This window comes from Melozone crissalis, unplaced genomic scaffold, assembly GCF_028551555.1.
Source record: "Melozone crissalis strain CALT ecotype California unplaced genomic scaffold, PUWL_Pcris_2 ptg000081l_1, whole genome shotgun sequence".
Taxonomy (NCBI): Eukaryota; Metazoa; Chordata; class Aves; order Passeriformes; family Passerellidae; genus Melozone; species Melozone crissalis.
The window spans coordinates 1,451,940-1,472,472 of record NW_026535858.1 but is presented as its reverse complement, the minus strand read 5'-3'; the positions used below and the strand labels follow the sequence as shown (position 1 = coordinate 1,472,472).

Below are 20,533 nucleotides of genomic sequence, written 5' to 3'. Positions count from 1 at the left end.
ATAAAAAGAGGGGAGAGAAGGAAGAATTCACACAAAAATAGAAGCCCACGTAGATTGGCCATATATGGAGTACCGGGGACTTCAGAGGGATACCCTCTTCGGACCACCCCTTTGGCGGAGGAAATCGCTGCTGCGGGAGGGTCCCTGCCCCCCCTGGCCGGGCGGTCGGGCCGCAGCCGCCCCCAGCCCCCTGCCCCGGCCCCGGCCGCGGGAAGGCGGCGGCGGGGCGGCCGCGGGAGGCGGCGGGCCGGCTGCGGGAGCGGTGCGGCGGCGATGACTCAAACCCGCCCGGCCCGCTCTGCCCCCTCCCGCTCCCCCCGCCGGGGAGGGCTATTAAAAGCTGCTGACGTAGGAGCGGACGGCCATCTTTGATGAGGGCACGGCTCCCGATCCATTGAAGAAGGAGACCCGCGGAGGTCAGCAGCCTCCTGTCCTTGCCTCCCATCCAGCTGCGGCACCGAGCCACCGACCCCGCCGCGCCGCGCTCCGCCAGCCCAGGTAAAGGTGGCCCACACCGCGGGCACCGGCTCGGCGGGGGAGGGGGCCGTATTGCCGGTAATGAAATGGAGAAATAGCACATATTTAAAGTGGGACCCGTTCGGCTTTTTGTCTCCAGCCTCTGGCTGCTGCGGGCACAGAGAAAGGCGGGGAGAAGGGGGTGATTTCGCCGCCAACCTCACGGCCGGCTGGAGCCAGGGAGGCAGCCGGGCTGTGCCTCTCGGCCGTGCGGGCGGCAGGAGGCCGGCGGGGAAGGCAGTGTCGGAGGAGAAGGGGAAGCAGCGCCATTCCCGGCTCCGAGCGGGGAGAAGCGTGTGCGGCGCTCTGCGCTGCTGGGCCGGCCCGGGCTGTGCCGCCCCGGGCACTGCAGCGCCCGCAGCGCGCCGGGCTGCGGCGGAGCATCAGCACCGCGGACAGCGGGGGCCCGAGCGGCGCCGGGAGGGGACGTGCGCCCGTGTCCGTGTGTCTGACCGTGTGTCCGACCGTGTGTCCGGGTGTGTGCTCAGCACGGCGGACAGCGCCGGGCCCGAGCGAGACGGTGAAGGGACGCGTGTCTGTGTCTGTGTGTCCGTGTGTGTGCTCAGCACCGCGGACAGCGCAGGGCCCGCGCCGGGACCGGGGAGTGCGAGCTGTCTGTGTCTGTGTGTCTGTGTGTGTGTGTCTGTGTGTCTGTGCCTGTTCAGCACCGCGGCAGCGGAGGCGGCCGTGCTGCAGAGCCCTGCGGCTCCGCGCCCCCCGCCCCAGGGCTGCCCCCCCGGACACGGGACTGGGAAGCGATTCCCGACTGGCGAGCGGCGGTGCTCCCTCATTCCAGGACAGGACCGCGGGCAAGCGCAGTTATGGCTCTGTAGCTCAGAGTGACGAGAGGGAGAAATAAAATTTTGAAAACAAAAAGCAAGCAAGCAACAACAAAAGCAAAAAGCAAATAACATCAGTTGCTGCAATTAATCGGCGCTCGGCACTCGGGCCCCTCTCCCTGAGCGGTGTCTGTGCAGGGAAGCGGGGGTTACATAACGCCCAGCCCGGGGGTCCCCCGGGCCGAGCCCTGCCCGCAGGGAGCACGGGCAGCCCCCCGGGGCTCCCGCAGCCGCGCTCCGAGCCCGCGGGCGCCGCTGCGCCGCGACACGGGGACACGGGCCCGCGCCGCCCCCCGCCGGCCCCGCGCTGCGGAGCGGTGCGGAGCCGCCGCCTTATGTAACGCGGGCTGCCCCGTCACGGCTGCTGGCCCCGGTTCCCCCGGCGCCGCCGGCGCTCCCTCCGCCCGCCCTGTCCGCTCCCCGGCACCCCAGCCGCCCGAACGCCTCGCTGAGGTCCCAAGTTGGTAACTTCGCTGGGGTTTTTTCCTGCGGGGCGAATAAACAAGGGGAGAAAGGGGCATTGGGCTGCGTGTCCAGACGCTGCGCTGCGTAGCTGCGTCAAACCGGAGCCGCGGGATCTGCCAGATTTACGTGCTTGGCCTGAATAATTGCTGCTGGTTTCGTTCCCAGCTGAAGAACGGGGGCCGGGGGGGAAATGGGGGGCTGGCCTGCGGCACCGCCCGGGGGTGGCAGAGCAGCCCCTGAACCCAGACCCGTTTGCTTCCAGCCCCGGCCGCAGCATCTGCAAGGACATGCCTGTCCCACAGCCCCTCCTGGTCCTAGCTCTGGGCATGGAGCAGCTCCCCCACTGATCAGCACCAGGATGGTGTGGGGCAGCCTCCCTGCGGGCGGCAAGGGGAGGGATGGAGCCATCTGGGAGATGGGTGCTCCGGTGGCAATGGCTGGGGAACGGACCCTCTCCTGGGCCCCCAGCCACCTGCACATCCCTGCAAAGAAGCCAGTCCAGGAAGAAGCAGCGGTGGTTTTCCATTGCTGCAACATCACGCAGAGCAGGTCAGCCAGGAGGTGACTGCTGAAGAGTTTAGCTCCTAGGATGGGTGCCAAAAGGATAACAGAAGTCACCAAACCAAAGCTGCAGGCAGGCCTGATTGACAAAAGCAAAAGCTTGAGGCTGCCTCTGAAGTCAAGAGGAGTTGCAGAAACTCAGCACATTACAGTACCAAATGTAGCTAGATAGCAACCCCCAAATAAATGCAGCTTAACTTTCTTTCCACAGCTAACTAGAAAATGAGAGTGGCATTTCCAAGAACTCTCGGGACCAGGCTGTGTGTCCATTGAACTCATGGGGGCAGTGAAAGAAAGAACAGCAGAATCCAGCCAGCGTGAACCCTCAAAACACATCTAATGAGATGCAGCTCCACTTCCCAGATTTATTGCACTGGAGGTGGGAGATGCTTTTCAGGTCAAGGGAAAGCTTTTCATTTTTCTCCCTATGCTTTAGGTATGGCAACAAATGGCAAGATGAAAGTGCTGAGGCAAATAAAGCACGGTCTCTGCCTAGTGCTTGCACTGCTTTAACTGCGCGAGGTAACGAAACAAAACACTTTTCCTGTCAGTGGGAACAACTTCAGCGATTTGTACCTCTGTGTGTCACAGGGCTACAGCTGCTGCATTTGTAGCAACCCTCAGGGAAAAATAGAAAGTGTATGGCATGGTGTAGGGCTCAGTTTGCTAATGATTTCTTCTCTCAGGAACGAAGAAGATAAACTGTTTTCCCTTTACCTTGGCTTGTTGTCACACAGTTACTCTTTCTCTTGCATTTTTCCCCCCAAATCTCTGTCATAATGTTTTATAACATAAGGAGGGCACTTTCATCTGCACATATTTATATGCACACACGCACTCAAATCTCAGAGATTTCCAGGTTCTAGGCTGGGTAACACCACAACAGATGCAGGCTGACTTTGCAGCATTCACTGGGCAGAGTGCATTTTTCTGTCTATGGAGTTCCATGCCCTGCTACCAGCGCAGCCACCTTTGGGCTGGGCCAGTGCCAGGCAATCTGTAACAACAGCCTTGCTCAAGCATTTCAGAGCTTTAGAGTCTAAGGCAGACAAGAATAATGTGTTGCTGGAGAGCTGCTGCAGGATGCACTTCTCAGGCAAATCGTGATTACCTCTAGGAAGCTGGGCTTTGGAGCGGGCATAGGGCTCGTCTATCTACTCCTGGGAATGCTGGATATAGTTTGTCAAGGCTGTAAGTTGTCACAGAATAGTTTATTTTTTAGCTTTTCCTTTCTGAACCTCCAACGGTCTGTTTTTCATTAGTTACAATACGCTCTGGCTCTCTTGCCTACTGACCTTGCAGATTCAGTTTCCTGCATTGTATTGCAACAACTTTTTCCAAAACACACAAGTTATATTCCTAGTTCTTGTCTGTCATCGCTATGTTACTCCCTCCACAAATGCTCAGACACACACAAACACCCACCAGCAAAATCTGCCTCTTATCTGATCATGATTTTCAATATGCTGTCCCACATCCCGCTACATTTTCTAGGACTTTCCACCAAGCACAAAGACAAGTCAACCGCACAGGTTCAAAATTCTTGCTTTGTAATGGCCCCAAGGCTGACACTGCAAGACCCAAAAGTGGATCTGAGTGGCCTTGAGGAAGTGTTTGAACCACTTGCCCTGCTATTTTAGGAGGAAATTTAGCTTTGCTCTTGCATCTTTCATCTTGTTCACTTGCTATTTGCTCATCACCTCGTGCTCACCTACAATCCTCTTTTAATTCCTGCTAAAGATCGCCAGGATGAAAGAAACACATCAGGGGCATTAGGACCCTGATGTGAAGGGTGATGAGTGTCACCTTCTGATTTTGATTATTCCAGCAGGTCTAATCCAAAGTCAGTTGGAATCAAGGAAAATACTTCACTACATCATTCTGTGGGACTTATAAAAGAATATTTAGCAGTTTGGGTTTTTCAAAGGGAAACAAATTCTGTGTACATATTCCCTCTGAAATATACTAGCTCCAGTGATTCTAAAGAGAATGTAATATTGCGTTATAGCATTTTCATTTTTTTTCTTCTTTTCTTTTTTTTTTTAAATAATAAGAGACATGGTTTCTGTCACTGGAGAAAGCAGAATTCTACTACAGGCACAGGGAGGAGAAGAGGGAAACACTGAGTAATTAATCATGGCTGTTCCTGGCCTTTTAGAGCTCAGTGTTAGTGCTGACCAATCTGTGCTCTGTCTGGCTATTTAGGAGATGTTTTATTTTTCCTTTAAAGCGAACAGTGCTGTGTTTCACCTTTTGAATGGGATGTAACTTATTGTTTGGCCCCATTGTCAATGGGTGTGAAGTGGCACAACTGAGTGCTGTGCTACTCTACAGGACGATAATCTTTCAAGCTGGGACTCCTTGTTTGTGTTTTAAGCCGGAAATGGGTCTATTTGCTGAAGGAGCAGCTCTTCTAAAGAAAGAGCTCATTTGAGATGCTGCCCTCCCAAAGCCCATCCCTGTTTTTTCCCAGCCTGCTGTCAGTGTTGCAGACCCTGATGGCCAGGCTGCCTCAGCAGGGCTGCCAGGGAGCAGGGACGAGCAGCAGAGCAGGAATCCTGCCTGTTACGCCTCTCTTTCAGGCTGGGTTCTGCTGCACTCTGCTGGTACATAACACCAGCAGAACTTGAATGTGGTGTAAAACCCAGAACACAGCTGAGTTTTTCCTAAAGGCACAGTTGTGTGCAGAAAAAGTCAGAAATTCCTAGCTGTAGCCATTAATTGTTCTTTCAGGCTGGGGAGTAGGGTGAAATTTTCCTGCATTCCACTAAGTGCACAGGAAAATTAGGCTTCTTCCCTCAAGTTTTTAAAAGGCAATATTCTTAACGGCTGAGACATTGTATTCATAGAGTTGCAATATGAAAGAACAGAGGCAAAGCCAAGTCTCCCTGTACAAGTGTCCAAAACTGAACAAGAGGAACTGTTCTTATATGTTTTCACTATAATTATAGTTTTCCTTGTGCTTTTGTGATGACCAAGTTTTTGTGCCAGCATTTACTGGTAGAATCCATGAGCAAAATGAGAGTTATCACAGACTATGGCAGTGCTCATGACTAAAATTTGCATCCTAGACATTACAAAAGGATGCCTCATGTAGGTGATTTGTGAAATTAATGCAAGATTTGCTATTTCTTCCTCAAAACCTACAAATTATCAGGGAGTTGCACATCCAAGAGTCCTTGGCAGGGCACGTTTGTAATTCTGCATTGATGTCTTCCATCTCCCACATTTTCTCACAGCATTCCGTTGCTAAAAGTCCCAGTAAATCTCCAAATACTTTCACTGTCACTTGTCTGTCAAAGAGACTAGAAGTTTAGATTGACAATTAAAACTCTGATCATTTCCCAGCTCAGTGTTCATCATGCTGTATTTATTTGTTATTTTTACCCTCCACCCAAAGCAGAGGAATTCTGTTCCTGAATTGCAACACAGTCATAGAAGTAGTAGTAATTGTATTTTTCCTTTTGTATAAAACAGTTATTTGGAAGATGTGGCAACCTCTCCTTTGGTTCCTTTTCCCACTCCTGGAAATTATAGCTCCCAGTGGAACTGTGCAGATGCCTGTTCCTTGATCTGTCTTACAGAGGTAAATATATTTCCTCCAGCTACTCTAAAAAACTTCACGAAACAAAAGTATACTTCTTCAAAAGAGCTTATCTGTCAAAATAGTGTTACCATTCACTGATTCTTTTTTTAAACAGGAACAGAAGTCCCCCATGCATATTTAAGCATTTTTTAAAAGAAAAGTTACTAAAATTAGCTTCACTATGCTTGAGATGGAAATTAAAGTTCTCTTTCTCCTCCCTGAGCTAGTATTTCTTGTTCAGTCTGGTCCCATTCACATCCTCAGGCTCCTCAGCATTTACCTCTCAGGGATTTAGCCAAGCTTGCATTTCTGCAGGCATCAGGGAGCTGCTGCTTGGTGCAGCCCAGCACTGCTGCTGCTGCTGCCTGTACCCTGGGCACAGCCTGGGCACAGCCTGGGCACAGCCTGGGCACAGCCTGGGCACCCTGGGCACAGCCTGGGCACAGCCTGGGCACAGCCTGGGCACAGCCTGTGCACCCTGGGCTCAGCCTGGGCACAGCCTGGGCACCCTGGGCTCAGCCTGGGCACAGCCTGGGCTCAGCCTGGGCACAGCCTGGGCACACACCTGGGCAGGCTCAGGGCTGCCTGTGCCCCTGGCAGCGAGTGCCGTGGTGAGGGAGCAATTCCTGTTCCCTGTTTGTTGGGCACACACAGCTCACAGGGATGGCTCGCTCCTGCAGAAAGCAGCAGGAAGGTGCTGACAATTTATTGGACTGGAGATGTTCAGTAACATCTGAACTTCAGCTGGGGGGGTTGGGGATTAAAACTCCAGGACTGCACGTGGGATATCTAGATTCAGGTGCAAGTATCACACGTTAAATATATGTTACCTTTGCCAAGTGCCTGAATTGCCTCCTGCCTCCATTCATAAAAGAAAAAGCTGAGATTAAAACAACTTCTAATTTACATCCCTTAGCTTCAGATATCAGACAAGTACCCCTTACCTTTGAAAAGATATTTTTATTAATATTAGGGTATAGCAGTTTCCACTGCCTGAGGGTGGTGACCTAAATTCGAAATGCAACATTCTCCCAACAAAGATGGTTGTCATTTACCTAGAATTTGACAGGGTGTTACCCATGATTGTTCCCTTCAGGTTAGTAAAGGGCTTGGCTGGAAGATGCCATGTAAATCCAGATTATTGCTGTTGCATTGACAATAGCGAGAGAAGAACACGCTCTCAGAGCAGAAGGTGGATAAAACACTGATGCATTTGCTCGTGCATTACACACAAGACCAGGACTTTGCCAGAGCCCTGTGTTCCTCCAGAGCTGCACTGAGCTGCAGGGGAGAGTGGAACTGAGCCCTCTCCCTTCAGCAGCACCGATTCCAAACCAGTAACACGACAGCTGAACATGCAGCCCAGCTATGCTCTGTGAATAATTGAGTATTTCAGCCAAACATTTGCTTTTCCAGAGAGCGTTCACCTAAGTGACACTCAAAGATGTGAAAAGCCCTCAAGAAACAAACCAAGGTATGCAAACCCAATTAAACTGGAATTCACTGCAGCTTCCAACAAGCAGTTCTCCCCAGGGAAGTGCTTGTTTTATTTGCTCAGCTCTATGGAGACAGGTACTGGTTGCAGAGCTTACTGAAGGATTTCCTGCTGCTTTTCTGCCGTTAAAATCCTGTTCTTGGGATACGCAATTCACAATTCCTGAAAATGTAGGTCTTTCATTGGACCAAGGCAGAGGCAAGAGGCAGAAAGGCCAAGAGCAGCAGAGGAGTTAGAGATGGTGCTGGATGAGTGCAGAAAGGGATTGTGTGGCGTGGCTGGTGGTGGTCACAAGAGACTGGACTTGATGAGGCAGCGAGTCTCCTCAAGTCTGATGTTCCTACCAGGTTTGCTTATTTAACAGAAGAAAAGGGAGGAGGGAAAAAAAGGCCTGGATGGTTCTTTGCTGTCAGTTTAGTTTATTTTAGAGATGAGCACATCAAGAGACAGTGGAAAAACCCCTCGAGGCGCCAGGAATGCACTAAGTATAATTGAAAATGCTCTAGACTGCCTTTGTAATGTGGCAGGGCCATCTGCAGGCTTTAGATTTTCAATATTAGCAAGGCATTTTTAAAGCATTGTGTTGTCTTGTTCCCTTTTTCTTAATTAACTGTTTTAAATAGTATAAAATAGCTGCTCCTGAAGCAACGCGCAGGCTCTGAGGATCATTTTCTAAGCCTGGTAAACAAGAACAGGTGTGTGACTCTAACAGGTTGACAAATAAGAACGCGAGAGAGCTGCCAACGTCACACAAAAGGTCCCCAATTTCCAGATTAATGCCCAGGGCACTTAAGGTTAGAGTATTAAGCAGGCTGATAGAGGGTAGCATGTGACAGAAGAGCCAAGCAGCAGGTCTCATCCTCTGGAGGCCTCAATAGCTGCGCTGTCTTTTTATTTTTCTTGGAGTTTGGGGTCTCCTCCCCAAACTCCAAGTCCTACCTCAACTTCTGCAGCCTCAGCTCTCTGCTCTCATCATGTTCCCCAAATGACCTGAGGGAAACCACCCTCTCAAGAGAAGGAGATGCAGAGAAAGACCCTTTTCAGCCCCATTTAGGACAGGGGCTTCGCATGGACAGACAAGGCTTTACAGGCAATGGGCAACCCAGATCACAGAGGGATTACAGGGAAAGAGCAGGAAGACAGGAACACAGTGCAGGCGGAGATGAAGAGCTCGCTCTGTCTCAGCTACAAGGACCCCAGCGCTTCCCTCTTCTTTGACTGGGTCATTGAGTAAGAGGTCAGAAGTTACCCATCAGTGAACTGAACCCCTTATAAAACAGAATATCCCACAGGCTGCAGGGTTTCTCTGTCTTAACTACTTCTCCAGCAGTACAATATTCCAGCTTTGCTTTCAGAAATTGCCCACAGTGAAGAATGTGAAAATATATGTTTTTTACTTGAACAGTGAAATCCAATAAATTCTTTATTGTGGATGCAAGCATTTATCTGCAATGTCATTAAACTGCTATTTAGATTGATGAACAGCTCTGCTGCTGCTATACTGGGATTTTCCAATGGTTACCCCTACTCCTTTATGGAGTAACATAAAGGAACTTGCTTTCCTCTTTAGAGTTCAAATTCTTAAGAGCTCCATTCTTTCCCAGTAAGGATCCCATATTTCTGTCCTTTCCTTGCCTGCAGAAAGCTTTTACTTGCGCCTAGAACTTTATTCATAAAACTTCTAAAAGAATCCTCGGCCTGGCAGGTGAGATAAAACACTGCTCCAAAGGCCAGGACAGACACCATGATGCTGGAAATTAGATGTTCAAGCACAGAATGTGAGACTCCAACACCGTTTAAAGATTTCCATTTCTTTACCTTCCTTTAGTATTCTGTTTTTGCAGTGACATTTCCAAGAAATGTGGTGTACACTCAGCTGTTCTCCAGACAGAGTTCTTCCATTCATGCCTGCAGTCAGAATCTGTTTCTCAAAACAACCCCCTTTCTGCCGCAGGGAAGTCAGAGACCTTTCAAAATTTAACCAGGCTGTCCAGTATTGTCAAACACAGTAGGCCAGTTCCTGGGCTTAGAAGAGTTGCTTTATCTAAACCAAAAAATGATCCACCGTACCAATATGGATGAAGAATAGGACAAGAGGACAAAATCCAGAATGAATAACTAGGGGAATGAAAAATACCCCAATAAAGCACAAACACAAATGCAAAAAAAATTTAAAAATAAACAAAACACAAAGGCCAGCAGACTCAAATAAGAGAACGTACAAGATGGGCTTTTTGTTTAATTCTCTTTCTTACTGTTCTTTCCCTACGAGCACGCCATTAACAATTACCTGGACTTAAAAAGTAAATGTCAATCCTCAAGTTTTTGATAGAGTCATTTTAAAGGTGTCCTGAAGCGTTAGGTTATAAAACTGTCTCACTCCCCTTAGCAGCCACAACCTCGTGTTCCATCTTTGCATTTCACACTGCAGAGCAAGTGCAGAGGTGCATCCTTACTCCTAGTGTCAGTTTTATAGCACATACGGGCAGCAGGATGATAGGATTTGTGAGCAGTGTCTCCTGTAGTTGGTGTTTCAGAGACAAACAGCAGAGCAGAAGGATAACAACTGCTACCCACTCACTGCGGTGCTGGAGATGTGCACTTGCTCTGCAGCACTTATATTGAAAATAAAAGCAAAGCAGTGTTTGTGATATCACAAAGCAGAGGCCAGACACTTTTCCTCTTGCTAGAAATTCTAAAAAAGACCCTCTTTTCAAGTGTGTTAGAAATAGAAGCCTGTTTCAGAAGAGACATGAAGTTATCAGTGCAAATTAATAGCACCAGATGGGGGGTTAAGTTGCTGCCTCCCAGCTGAAGACATGCAAGGGAATGGAAGAGGTAGACTGTAAGGAAGGGATCCTCAGAAGGGAGGAGATGCCACTGAAAACTGGGATTTGTGAACCTCCTGCCTGTGCTTGTAATCAGGTGCTCAGAGGAGTGGTTTTATGGGCTGCAGCCAGGGGGAGAAGGGAACAGTCACGGCCATTTTGGAGATCCTGTCTCCTGGTGAGGATTGTACTGCTTTGCCCGGGACAAGCTGTCCAGCAGGACAAGCTGCCATCGAGTATGGTGGGGCCTGGTCTCCTGAGCTGGCACACAGACAGGGAGCTCACCAGAGCAATCACAGAAATGTGGCTGTGAGCTGGGATTGTGTGGCGAGGTTTGGGGGGGGGATACAAGGGGCAAATTCAGTGAGAAAGTGCCAGAACCTTCCCCTGGGTTCAGTGGAGCCAATGCCAGCTGGCTCCGAGCTGGACCCGTTGCTGGCCAAGGCTGGGCCTGTGAGCGATGGCGGCGGCGCCTCTGGGATAACAGATTTAACAGGGGGGACAGCCTGCGCAGGAGCGACTGCAGCTACAGGGAGAGTGAGGAAATGTAGGAGGAACAGCTCTGCAGACACCAAAGCCAGTGAAGGAGGGGGAGGAGGTGCTCCAGGTGCTGGAACAGACATTCCCCCACAGCCTGTGGTGCAGACCGTGCAGCCCATGGAGGAGACCCATGCCAGAGCAGGGGGATGCCCTTACAGGCTGTGACCTCACGGGAAGCTCGCACTGGTGCAGGCTCCTGGCACGACCTGTGGACCCAGGGAGAGAGGATCCCACACTGGAGCACGTTTGCTGGCAGGACTTCTGATCCTGTGGGGAACTCATGCTGGAGCAGCCTGTTCCTGAAGGATCACATCCATGGAATGGCCCCAGGCTGGAGCAGCCTGTTCCTGAAGGATCACAGCCATGGAATGGCCCCAGGCTGGAGCAGCCTGTTCCTGAAGGATCACATCCATGGAATGGCCCCAGGCTGGAGCAGCCCGTTCCTGAAGGACTGCACCCTGGGGAAGGGGACCATGCTGGAGTAGATCAGGAAGAAACACAGTCCATGGGAAGGACCCAGTTGCAGAATTTCATGGAGGACTGTCGCCCATGGAAGGAATCCCACACTGGAGCACAAGAAGAGTGTGAGGATTCTCCCTCTGAGGAGGAAGGAGCAGCAGAGGCAATGTGTGATGAACTGACTGCAGTCCCCATTCCCTGCTGGAGGGAGAAGGTAGCAAATTGGAACTAAAGTTGAGCTGAGGAAGGAGGGAGGGGTGGAGGGAAGGTGTTCTAAGATTTGGGTTTATTTCTCACTGTCATACTCTGATTTGATTGGTAATAAATTCAGTAGCTTCTCCCAAGCTGGGTTTGTTTTGCCTATGACAGAAATTGGTGCATCACCTCCCTGTCCTTATCTCAACCCACAAGGCTTTTGTTGTATTTTCTCTTCCCTGTCCTGTTGAGTTATGGCTTTGGTGAGCACTTGGCATAATCAGGGCTGACCCATCACAGGCTGTTGAGCTGGGACAGCACTGCCAGAGAAATGGGGAGCTTTGTCAGGAATACTCCAGGTTTAAGGGTGTTGTTACTGAAAGAAGGGCAGTTCTTACACTAAGAGAGCAGCTCTTTAACACAGGCACTTCTCAAAACATTTTGGTGGAAGAGGAAGATCTGTTTGGCCATAATTAGGCCCTTTTTAACTATCTCTGGACACAGTAACAAAGGAGCCTGTTCACAAAGCAAACGTCTGGAGTTCAAACACTTCAATAACACACAGCTGCATTGTACAGAGGACAAGCTGTGGAGCTGCTCCTCCTTTCCATGGAAGTGCAGTGTGCAACTGGAGCGCACAGTGCACAACAGAGGCTCAGCAAGCCTTGAACACCATTCTTTACACCCCCAAGAAAACAAGGCTGCAGCTGTGCTCCTTTACACTGCATAGAAACCAACAGCAGCAGCCCTCCCTGAATCTCAGTCAGCAGTGACTGAATTCTGCCTGAGACACTGCAGAAAGTTACACACACACCAACACACCGTGCTTTGTACAAGGCAGGGATGTGTTGTATTCCATCAAGCCCTGAGTCGGTTGAGCATAAGAGCTATTTTGTTATGAGTCACCACCTGTCTCCAGCAGAACGTGGTCAGGTCCTCTCTCCAGCACTGCAGAGCAGAGCTGACTCACCTCTGCTGCATCTGTTCTTTCAGTCCAGCACAGAGGCAGGGCTGAGCAAAGTAGCTCATCAGCACCTCAGCCATCACGTGGCTGAGGTACGCCCGAGGGATGACGCACCTGAAGAAATCAGAGAGCAATTTGCAGAAAACTAATTATATAGTGAAATCCCCATCATTTTCTGTGCTCTGGGAATGCTCAGCATGAATTTTGATTTCCTTGGCTTCCTCTTCATCTGAAATGATTTGATGAGTCTTTCTTCAGAAAAAAAATCTCTGGATCTTCAGAGAGCTCACTGCACACCTCGAGGCTCAACCTGTACTGCATTCCTTCCATGTTGTCCCAAGGGCTTCCTGCTCCCTTACTGAGTGTCCAAGCGCTGCAGGTGTGAGAAGGTGTGGGAACAGTGAAAAGCTTGTGCTTCAAATTCAGAATTTGCTCTCTCTGAATATTCCTAATTAAGTATTTCAAAAAATGCTATTTTGGCAAGCATTTTTTTCCTGTAACTTTATCCACAAGATCTTTCACAGAAATCTCAAGAGAGACATGTGAAATAACTTTGTTTTGAGGCTATTAAAATGCAGAATTGCAGCTGGATGTATGCTGATCCCATTTCCCCAGCTGAGCTATCACATTCACCTCTGCAGAAATAGCAACTGTCACAGCAACAGTCACAAGAGATGCAGCCCTCAGAGAATCACACCGAGCAAAGAAAAATATCTAGGACAGTGACTTAGCTTGTCTGGATTAAAATGTTCCTCCTAGATGCTTTAGCGTTGTTGAAAGTCATCCTAAAGGAAGATGACAGGCTGTTCAGGCCTGCCACAAGTAACACAGAGGAACAAATAGTTACTGCAGGAAGGCTAATACAGTATTACAACTGGAAAACTCTAAGCAACTTCCTGGGAATGCTGCAACAAGAACGTTCAACCTGAATTTCAGAAAATCCTTTTCTGTGCTACCATATGTTGGAGTATGGGGAAAAGACATGAAACTGGCTTTGAACAGTGAGGTATAAAAAGGTTTTGTTCTGGATGACAGCCTCATTTTCACAAACTCATGGTCACTCTGTGGGAGATGGGACACAACGAACAAGGTGCAGGGGATAAAAGAAAGTGTCCATCTCAGGACAGGAGTGGATTATTTTGAGTTGAGATAGAGATGTGTGATTATTTAAAAATTTTCAACAGAACTGCCAAGACCTGTCTCTCTTGGACGACAAATGCATGTGGACTTGTGAGGGTCAGCAGCAATCTGGCATTCTTTGGGCAAATGATGCACACTGCAGGACTGCCAGATCCAGATGGACTAAAGGGAAATGACCAGATGTAACTGCAGATGTCATAGGAAATTAAACCGCTCGCTTGTGCTTGTGATTCAAGAAGTTCCATTTCTAGGTCAGATGACAGCTTAGTTGGCCATTACTGCAAACATCTCTGACTTTTCTTGAAGTTTTCTGCCTAGAACCCATAAAAAGCAAAGGACAAGTGCCATTTTCATGGGAAGCACGTTGTACAGCCATGTGAAGAATTAACTTTATGAAGGTTAATAATGAACTAAGGAAACCAGTTGGTTGCTAAAGGGTGAGGTTTTTAGTACTCAATAAAAAAAAGATACATTGACAAAAAGAGCTGCGAATATTTGTTGTCACTGTGAAAGCCAATATTGCCAGTTTTGCATATGCAAACATGTAAATATTTATTCTGGTAAACACAAATACTACTGTTTGTTATTAATTAGGTTTTTCTCTAACCTACCAGTAAAGTTTATTCACCTACTGTGTTGCAGTGTCCTGTTGAATGATGTCCTGGTCTAGTTGTGACATATGGGTCACTGAGAGATTGTTTGTTAATTAAATCAGGCCAGCAAAGAATATGGAAATACTGTTTAATCAATGCTGTTGAAATGAATTTGTTTCAGAACTCAAGCACCTCACTCTGGATAAATGCTTTCATTATTGCTTAAACTAATTAGTATTTCTCACATGAGGACATTTCAATTATATGGTAAAATGTGACATTTTTCAAAATGCAAAATATGGGGGGAAATTTAGTATTTTATATTAGAAATGTTTTGCATTTTGTACCTATTCCAACCCCTGAGAGAACAGTCCTTCCCTCCAGAAGTAACACAACCTATTGCCTCTGATTTAATAGCTGGCTGACTAAGTGTGTGTGCAGAATGTGTGACAAGGTAGTCAGATCCCCAGGCAGTGAAAACAGAACTTTGATTTGCTGGAGGAAAGAAAAGGAATCATTTCTGTCCAAGCTTTGAAAAAGATGACAGTAATTTTTAGAAATAAATACGTACTTTTTTTTTTTCATTTTCTGCAAAGCTTCCATTTACGTAAGAAATGAAGAGTTTTAATCTTCTTAGTAAGCATTTTGATAGCTATTTGATTAGTTTATAAAATCAGCATATTTCACATTTCCAATGAAATGGGAAACTTTTTACTGTTTCTTTGCTTACTTGTGTCAGTCTCTGTCTGGCACGAGCCTCGTTCAGCTCCTGCCAAAGAGTCTCTGCTGATGAATGACATTTGTTCTATTGTTTAGTCCCAAACCCCCTAACACACTTACACTGATTATAGACTTCAGAGCCAAGAAATACTGACATACAATCGGAACTGGGGAGAGAAGGGGACTAAGTTTTTTTGTTTGTGCTTTGAAGATGGTAAAAAAGTCTTCCCAGCCTCATAACTTTGGTGACAGAAATGTAATGGAAATGGGAAATGTTTATGTCTCATTTTTTGGATAAGATGAAGCAGATGAAGAGCAGTTTGGGCTTCTCATGGCCCAGCCATTTCTGGAAATGTTGCATCAGATGTGTGGGATAATATGGAAGCTGTGGCTGGCAGCCTGTGATGCAGGTTCCTGTCTCTTCTGGAAATAGCATTGAGCAAAATACATGGCCTTGAAACTTATATTGTTTGGAATAGCAGGTGCTGTGCCATGGGTCAGAAAGAAGGATCTCTTTTAAATCAACAAATGGCTGGAGAAATAATATTTTAGCACTGTTGTCCTACTGAATTCTGTGGTTTTACCACAGCATACACTTGTGATGGATCCCTTGTGGTACCCTCTGGCACCTTCTCAAGTCTCAGGCTCTACAAAACTGCCCTCCAGAACAGCTGGAAAAGCTGAACACAATTCTCCTTTCCCTGGCTTTGCCCACACTCTGTGCCTCTTCTGCCTGTGGGCCTTGGAGAGTCCAAAAGGAAAACAGGCTGATAGGAGCTGCTGTTCCCTAGTGGCCTTGGATGGGGCCACCTGAGGCTACCTGTGATCCTGGGAAGATGGCCAAGGCACTTGCTGGGACGTGGCTTTGGGGACACATGGAAGGTCACATTCTGTGACTGCCTTCTGTGTAACTTGATTTGGTCATGTTTAGGGGCTGCCCTGACCCTGGGGGTGGATCACCTCTGAGGGGCAGAGGGCAGGTGTCCACTCTCATTCCTGGCTCTCTGTGAGTAGTTGCTGGTGCCATGAACCTGTGGTGCTCTGCCCACAGACCTTCAGTGTGGGGCTCCCCATGCTCCTCAGTGGTTATGGCCTCCGTGTCCGGAGGAGCAGGCAAGTCCCAGTGCTGGGAAGGCAAGGGAAGGGACAGCACCTAACAACTCATGATTTTTCTGCTTAAATGAGGACAAGCACACACACTGGGTTTGGGTTTTTGAGTTTGGTAACTTGTGGGGCAGGGGCCCCTAAGGGCTCTGCTGACAATCTCAGGAGCCAGACTGTCCTGACAGGCACATTGCTGCTCTGCTAAGCACGGGCAGGAGTTAATCAGCAGTGGAAGGGAGGAAGGAAGGAGCCTTCTCAGCAGCCCAAACATGGCACTTGCCTCACCTAGTCAGGCTTCACTGCCTCCATGACATTAATTTGCTCCTGACCTAACGCTCCCAGCGCTGCAGTTCAACGTGTTTATTAATTCTAGGAATGAGCTTGCAGATGAATTTTATTGTTGCACTGAGACACAACGAGGTGAAGATATGTGGGTTCTATTCCATTTTCCATATCTGTGCCATAAAATGTTTCATTTGTGCAGCCTGTATTATTTGTGAGCTTGTATTAGTGCTCAGCTTAAGGCCTATTGAAATGTCCTGGAAATAAAATAGCCTCATTAAGCTTTGGGGTAGATTTTTAAATTCTTGTTCATTTTTCAAGTCACAGGAGGTTGAAGCAGCAAGGCTTGCCAAAGAACTAGGATCCCTGTGTCATGAAAAGTTTCACTAACGTGGCTGAGACACATAAAACTACTGGGAGAAATTTCCCAGTGGATGATCACTCCTGACATTCATCAACTCGTAACAGGATTCATGGGTTGGTCTATTGTTTTCCATCTCACATTCCTCAGAAGAAGAAGGCACAGGTTATTATGGAAACAGGTGCCTGCACAGAGTGGACTCATTTTGGGATGTAGAAGAGGAAGTGCCATGTTTCAGTAGCAGAGAAATTTCTTCTACTTGATATTGACCAGCAGGGGAAAGCTCTGCTTTCAGAGAACGATTCTTAAATATGAATAAATATTGATTTTTCATTACAAATAAATATCTGCAATCAGACAAGTTAGTCAATATGAGCTACTTTGAAATTAGCCTTATAAGTTAAACTTTGCTTGCCCTGGTTTAATAAGGAAGATTCCATTGCTTCAGTAGAAGAGAGATTAACGCCCCTGAGAAAATCTGTGCAGGAGTTTTCTTCCTCACCTTTGCCTGACAGGAAGAAGGATTTTTATGGTTCATTAAAGAGAGTGACCTGTTCCAGGCTTTTAGGGCAAGTCCTCAGAAAAGACAGATTTTAAATCCTTCCCTCAATGAACTCAGCACTAGTTTAGCTCACCCAGCCCAAGGCACTTCACTGCTTTTCAGCGGTGGAGAAAAAGAGGCATTCAGAGCCCTCCCTCACAAGCTGGTGGTTTTCTTCCTTAAATACAGAAATAATCTAAAATTAATTTCCCATTAATTTGCCAGTTTCAGCTACAGCTACAGTTATTTCCATATGCCGGGACAAAGTTTTAAATCAGGATCTGTATTTTGGGGTTCCTGAAATTCGGATGGGAGCTAAATTTACTTCCCAGACTGCTGGCAGCTGTCTGCTGGTTACTGATGATGGTTTGCGTTCATCCAGGTCCTGTCTGAAGTTTCAGACAGTGATTACCCTTAATGTCTAATAAAACCTGAGGAATTAATTAGTCTTTTTTGTGACTCTGCTCTCCTGAATTACTTAACCTGGATTCAAGGCAGCCTCATGGGCTGGAATGGGGAACGCAGGGCAAAGGGACGGAAATAGATAATCTGTCAGCTTGTCATGGTGCATCCCTTCACCTGGGCTTGCACAAACGCAGGGCAGAGCACGGAGCCTCACCAAAAACTGCATTTCTCCCTCGTCCTGAAGCTGCCCCCTGGTTCGGCAGGGCTCGGCGCTGGATGCTGCAGCAGCTGCACACGCTGCTCAAGGCTGCACACGCTGCAGCAGCTGCACACGCTGTACAAGGCTGCACACGCTGCAGCAGCTGCACACGCTGCAGCAGCTGCACACGCTGTACAAGGCTGCACACGCTGCAGCAGCTGCACACGCTGCGCAAGGCTGCACACGCTGCACAAGGCTGCACATGCTGCAGCAGCTGCACACGCTGCGCAAGGCTGCACACGCTGCGCAAGGCTGCACACGCTGCACAAGGCTGCACATGCTGCAGCAGCTGCAAATCCCGCGGCAGCCTGGCAGGGGGCTCCAGCAGGGCTCGCTGCAGACACTGCAGTGCCCTCTGCTCTGCAGGAACCGGGGTGTTGCAAGGAGGAGGCAGCCTGGGAAAGGAGGATTTATGGGGGATTGGGGGCAAGGCATCCCACTGCTGCTGGAGCACAGGAACCCAGTGAGGACGGGCAGAAAACATCAGGGCTCACAGCATCCCCCTGAGGAGGGGAGCGCTCCCTTCTCTCTGACAGCCACCCAGGCCCAAAGTGTAATAAACCCACAAAATGGATTCTTTTTCTTTAAAAATAGACCATGTTCCCCCACAGGCTCCTTAAATAAATCTCTTGGCCCTGTTCTCTCCAGCTGAAGGTCGGCTGGAGGCGCAGCCCTTTCAGTCCAGCACTGGTGTTTCAGCAGGAGAGCAGCGAGCCCGGGGCTGCGGCCACAGATGTGCTGCCTGACTTTGCCCCATGCACTCTGCATCTGGGCTAAGCCTGGGAAGCTGTTGGACAGCAGTTGGGCTGTCAGCCACAGGGCTCCGAGCTCACAGGAGCTCAAGTACAGTCACAAAGCTTTCTTTAGCCATTAACTGATGTAAGTGACATAAATATTCCCCCTTTCCCTCAACAATGGGTGGGGTTTTTTATTTGCTTGAGCAAGGGGTTTTAGTCTACCAGATGGGTCCAGACTGTATGTCCTTGAGATCTGCTCCTTAGATGAATTTTCAAAGCTTACAGGAGTAACTTCATTTAAATCTGTGGCTTCCAATCTACCCTTGGGTGAAGTGTGAAGACGGCAGCTGCACTCCAAGATCTCTTACACCACACAGATTTTCTGCTGTATGTGCCACTGCGGCTTCAGGAAGGAAGGCATCATCTCCCTCCCTTTATTCACTTATTGAAAAATATTTTCAGCATGGTGAAAGCAGTTCAGTCTGAAATATCTGAAATGGGCAATGTTGCTTACAGAAAACCATTTCTATTTTAGACACAGGATTGTTCCCACATTATTGTTAGGTCAAGAATGCAGAACCATGGGTTTTTCAGGAATTTAAATTACATAAAATACACAAGTAAACAATGATTGCTTTAGATTTAAATTGGATTACATTCAAATGAAGTTCATGCCCTATCCTGCTGTCTTTACTTACAGGAGTAGTATTTATAAATATATAGTATAGTACGTCAATATTCTTGATTGGAACTTATTTTACTTACAAATTACTTCATTAGCAAGTATTGTTCTTGTCTTCAAAATGTTTCCATTTCTAAAAACCCTCACACATTTGCAGGAGGGGTAGAAGTGATGGGAAAGCTTTCCAAAACTAAAATCAGCTGAAAAAATCAAGGGAATTTGGCTGATACTGAAAGACCAGAGCTCTTCTACCCAAACCTGAAAAGATGGCTCTCTACTGGTGGGTCTCAGAGGAGAGACACATTTACTGAACAGCTGCAGCAAAGCCCTTGGGTGCAGCATGCACTTGAGACACCTCCCCTTGAACGCTGGCTGCTTGGCCACTTAGGACTGTAGAAACACCTTGTGGGCCAGAGCATTTTCTGGTGCCTGAATGCACAAGCTCCACAGCATCCCAGCCCTAACTCCCAGTGGGACACCTCCAGAAGGCACCTAGGGCTGCTGAACACACCTTTGGGGAAGATGTCCCTCCTGCTCACACATTTCCACTGTGCACGGGCTGTGCAGGGCCAGGTGTGCTCAGGGTGCAGGGCCAGCTCGGTGCCACCTGGGGCTGTGCCCCGTGTCCTTGCCTCGCTCCTGCCCTTGTCACAGCTCTGTGAGCCGTGGTGCCTCTCTCCCAGCCCGGCTGAGCTGTCCCCTCGATGCTCTGGGGGCAGCACTGCTGAAGGCTCTTGGGCCAAGCTGGGCTCTCCTACAGAGGGCTGGCAAAGCAGTGACACCCAGAAACTCTGGATTGATGCTCACGTGAATGAATGCAGATGCACCTAAATAAATGAGAGTCTTATGAAGGTGGGGAGATTGGAAGGCAAATCCTGTTTTTCTGATGCAAACCAAGCACTGTTTAAATATTTAGAAGAATCAGATTGACTGTCACTATTCATCCACTGCAAGTAATCATTTATTCCTTCATTTTGGCACGGCTTTGTATAAAGTCTCTGGTCTTAAAGACCCAGAGTCACCTCATGTGGGTCCCAGCAAAGGCAGAAAAAGGTTTAGGGATTTAAATCCAAATAAAATTGGAGCTTTCATTGCCAGGCAGTGAGGCAAAATCCCTCTGCCCTCAGCTGTGTGCACACACTCTGCTTGAAATCTGGAGCTGTAGGATATTGACAGCAGAAGTGTGGGAATATCCAGGCACAGTTCTGGGAAAATCCTCTATGTGCTGAATTCTGTGACTTGTTTGTGACCAGACTGTGGT

General features: G+C 48.4%; 1 protein-coding gene across 2 annotated transcripts in view; it reads left to right on the top strand.

Annotated features, from left to right (window-relative positions):
* Positions 1 to 281: 281 nt before the first annotated feature.
* Positions 282 to 20,533, top strand: part of SNAP25 (synaptosome associated protein 25) — a 61,562-nt gene continuing 41,310 nt past the window's right edge. The window contains exon 1 of one of the 2 annotated variants that reach the window (XM_054290492.1): positions 282 to 498. The gene's annotated coding sequence lies outside the window, so the exon portion shown is untranslated. The remainder of the gene's footprint in view (positions 499 to 20,533) is intronic. The other variant, XM_054290491.1, reaches the window with a different exon arrangement.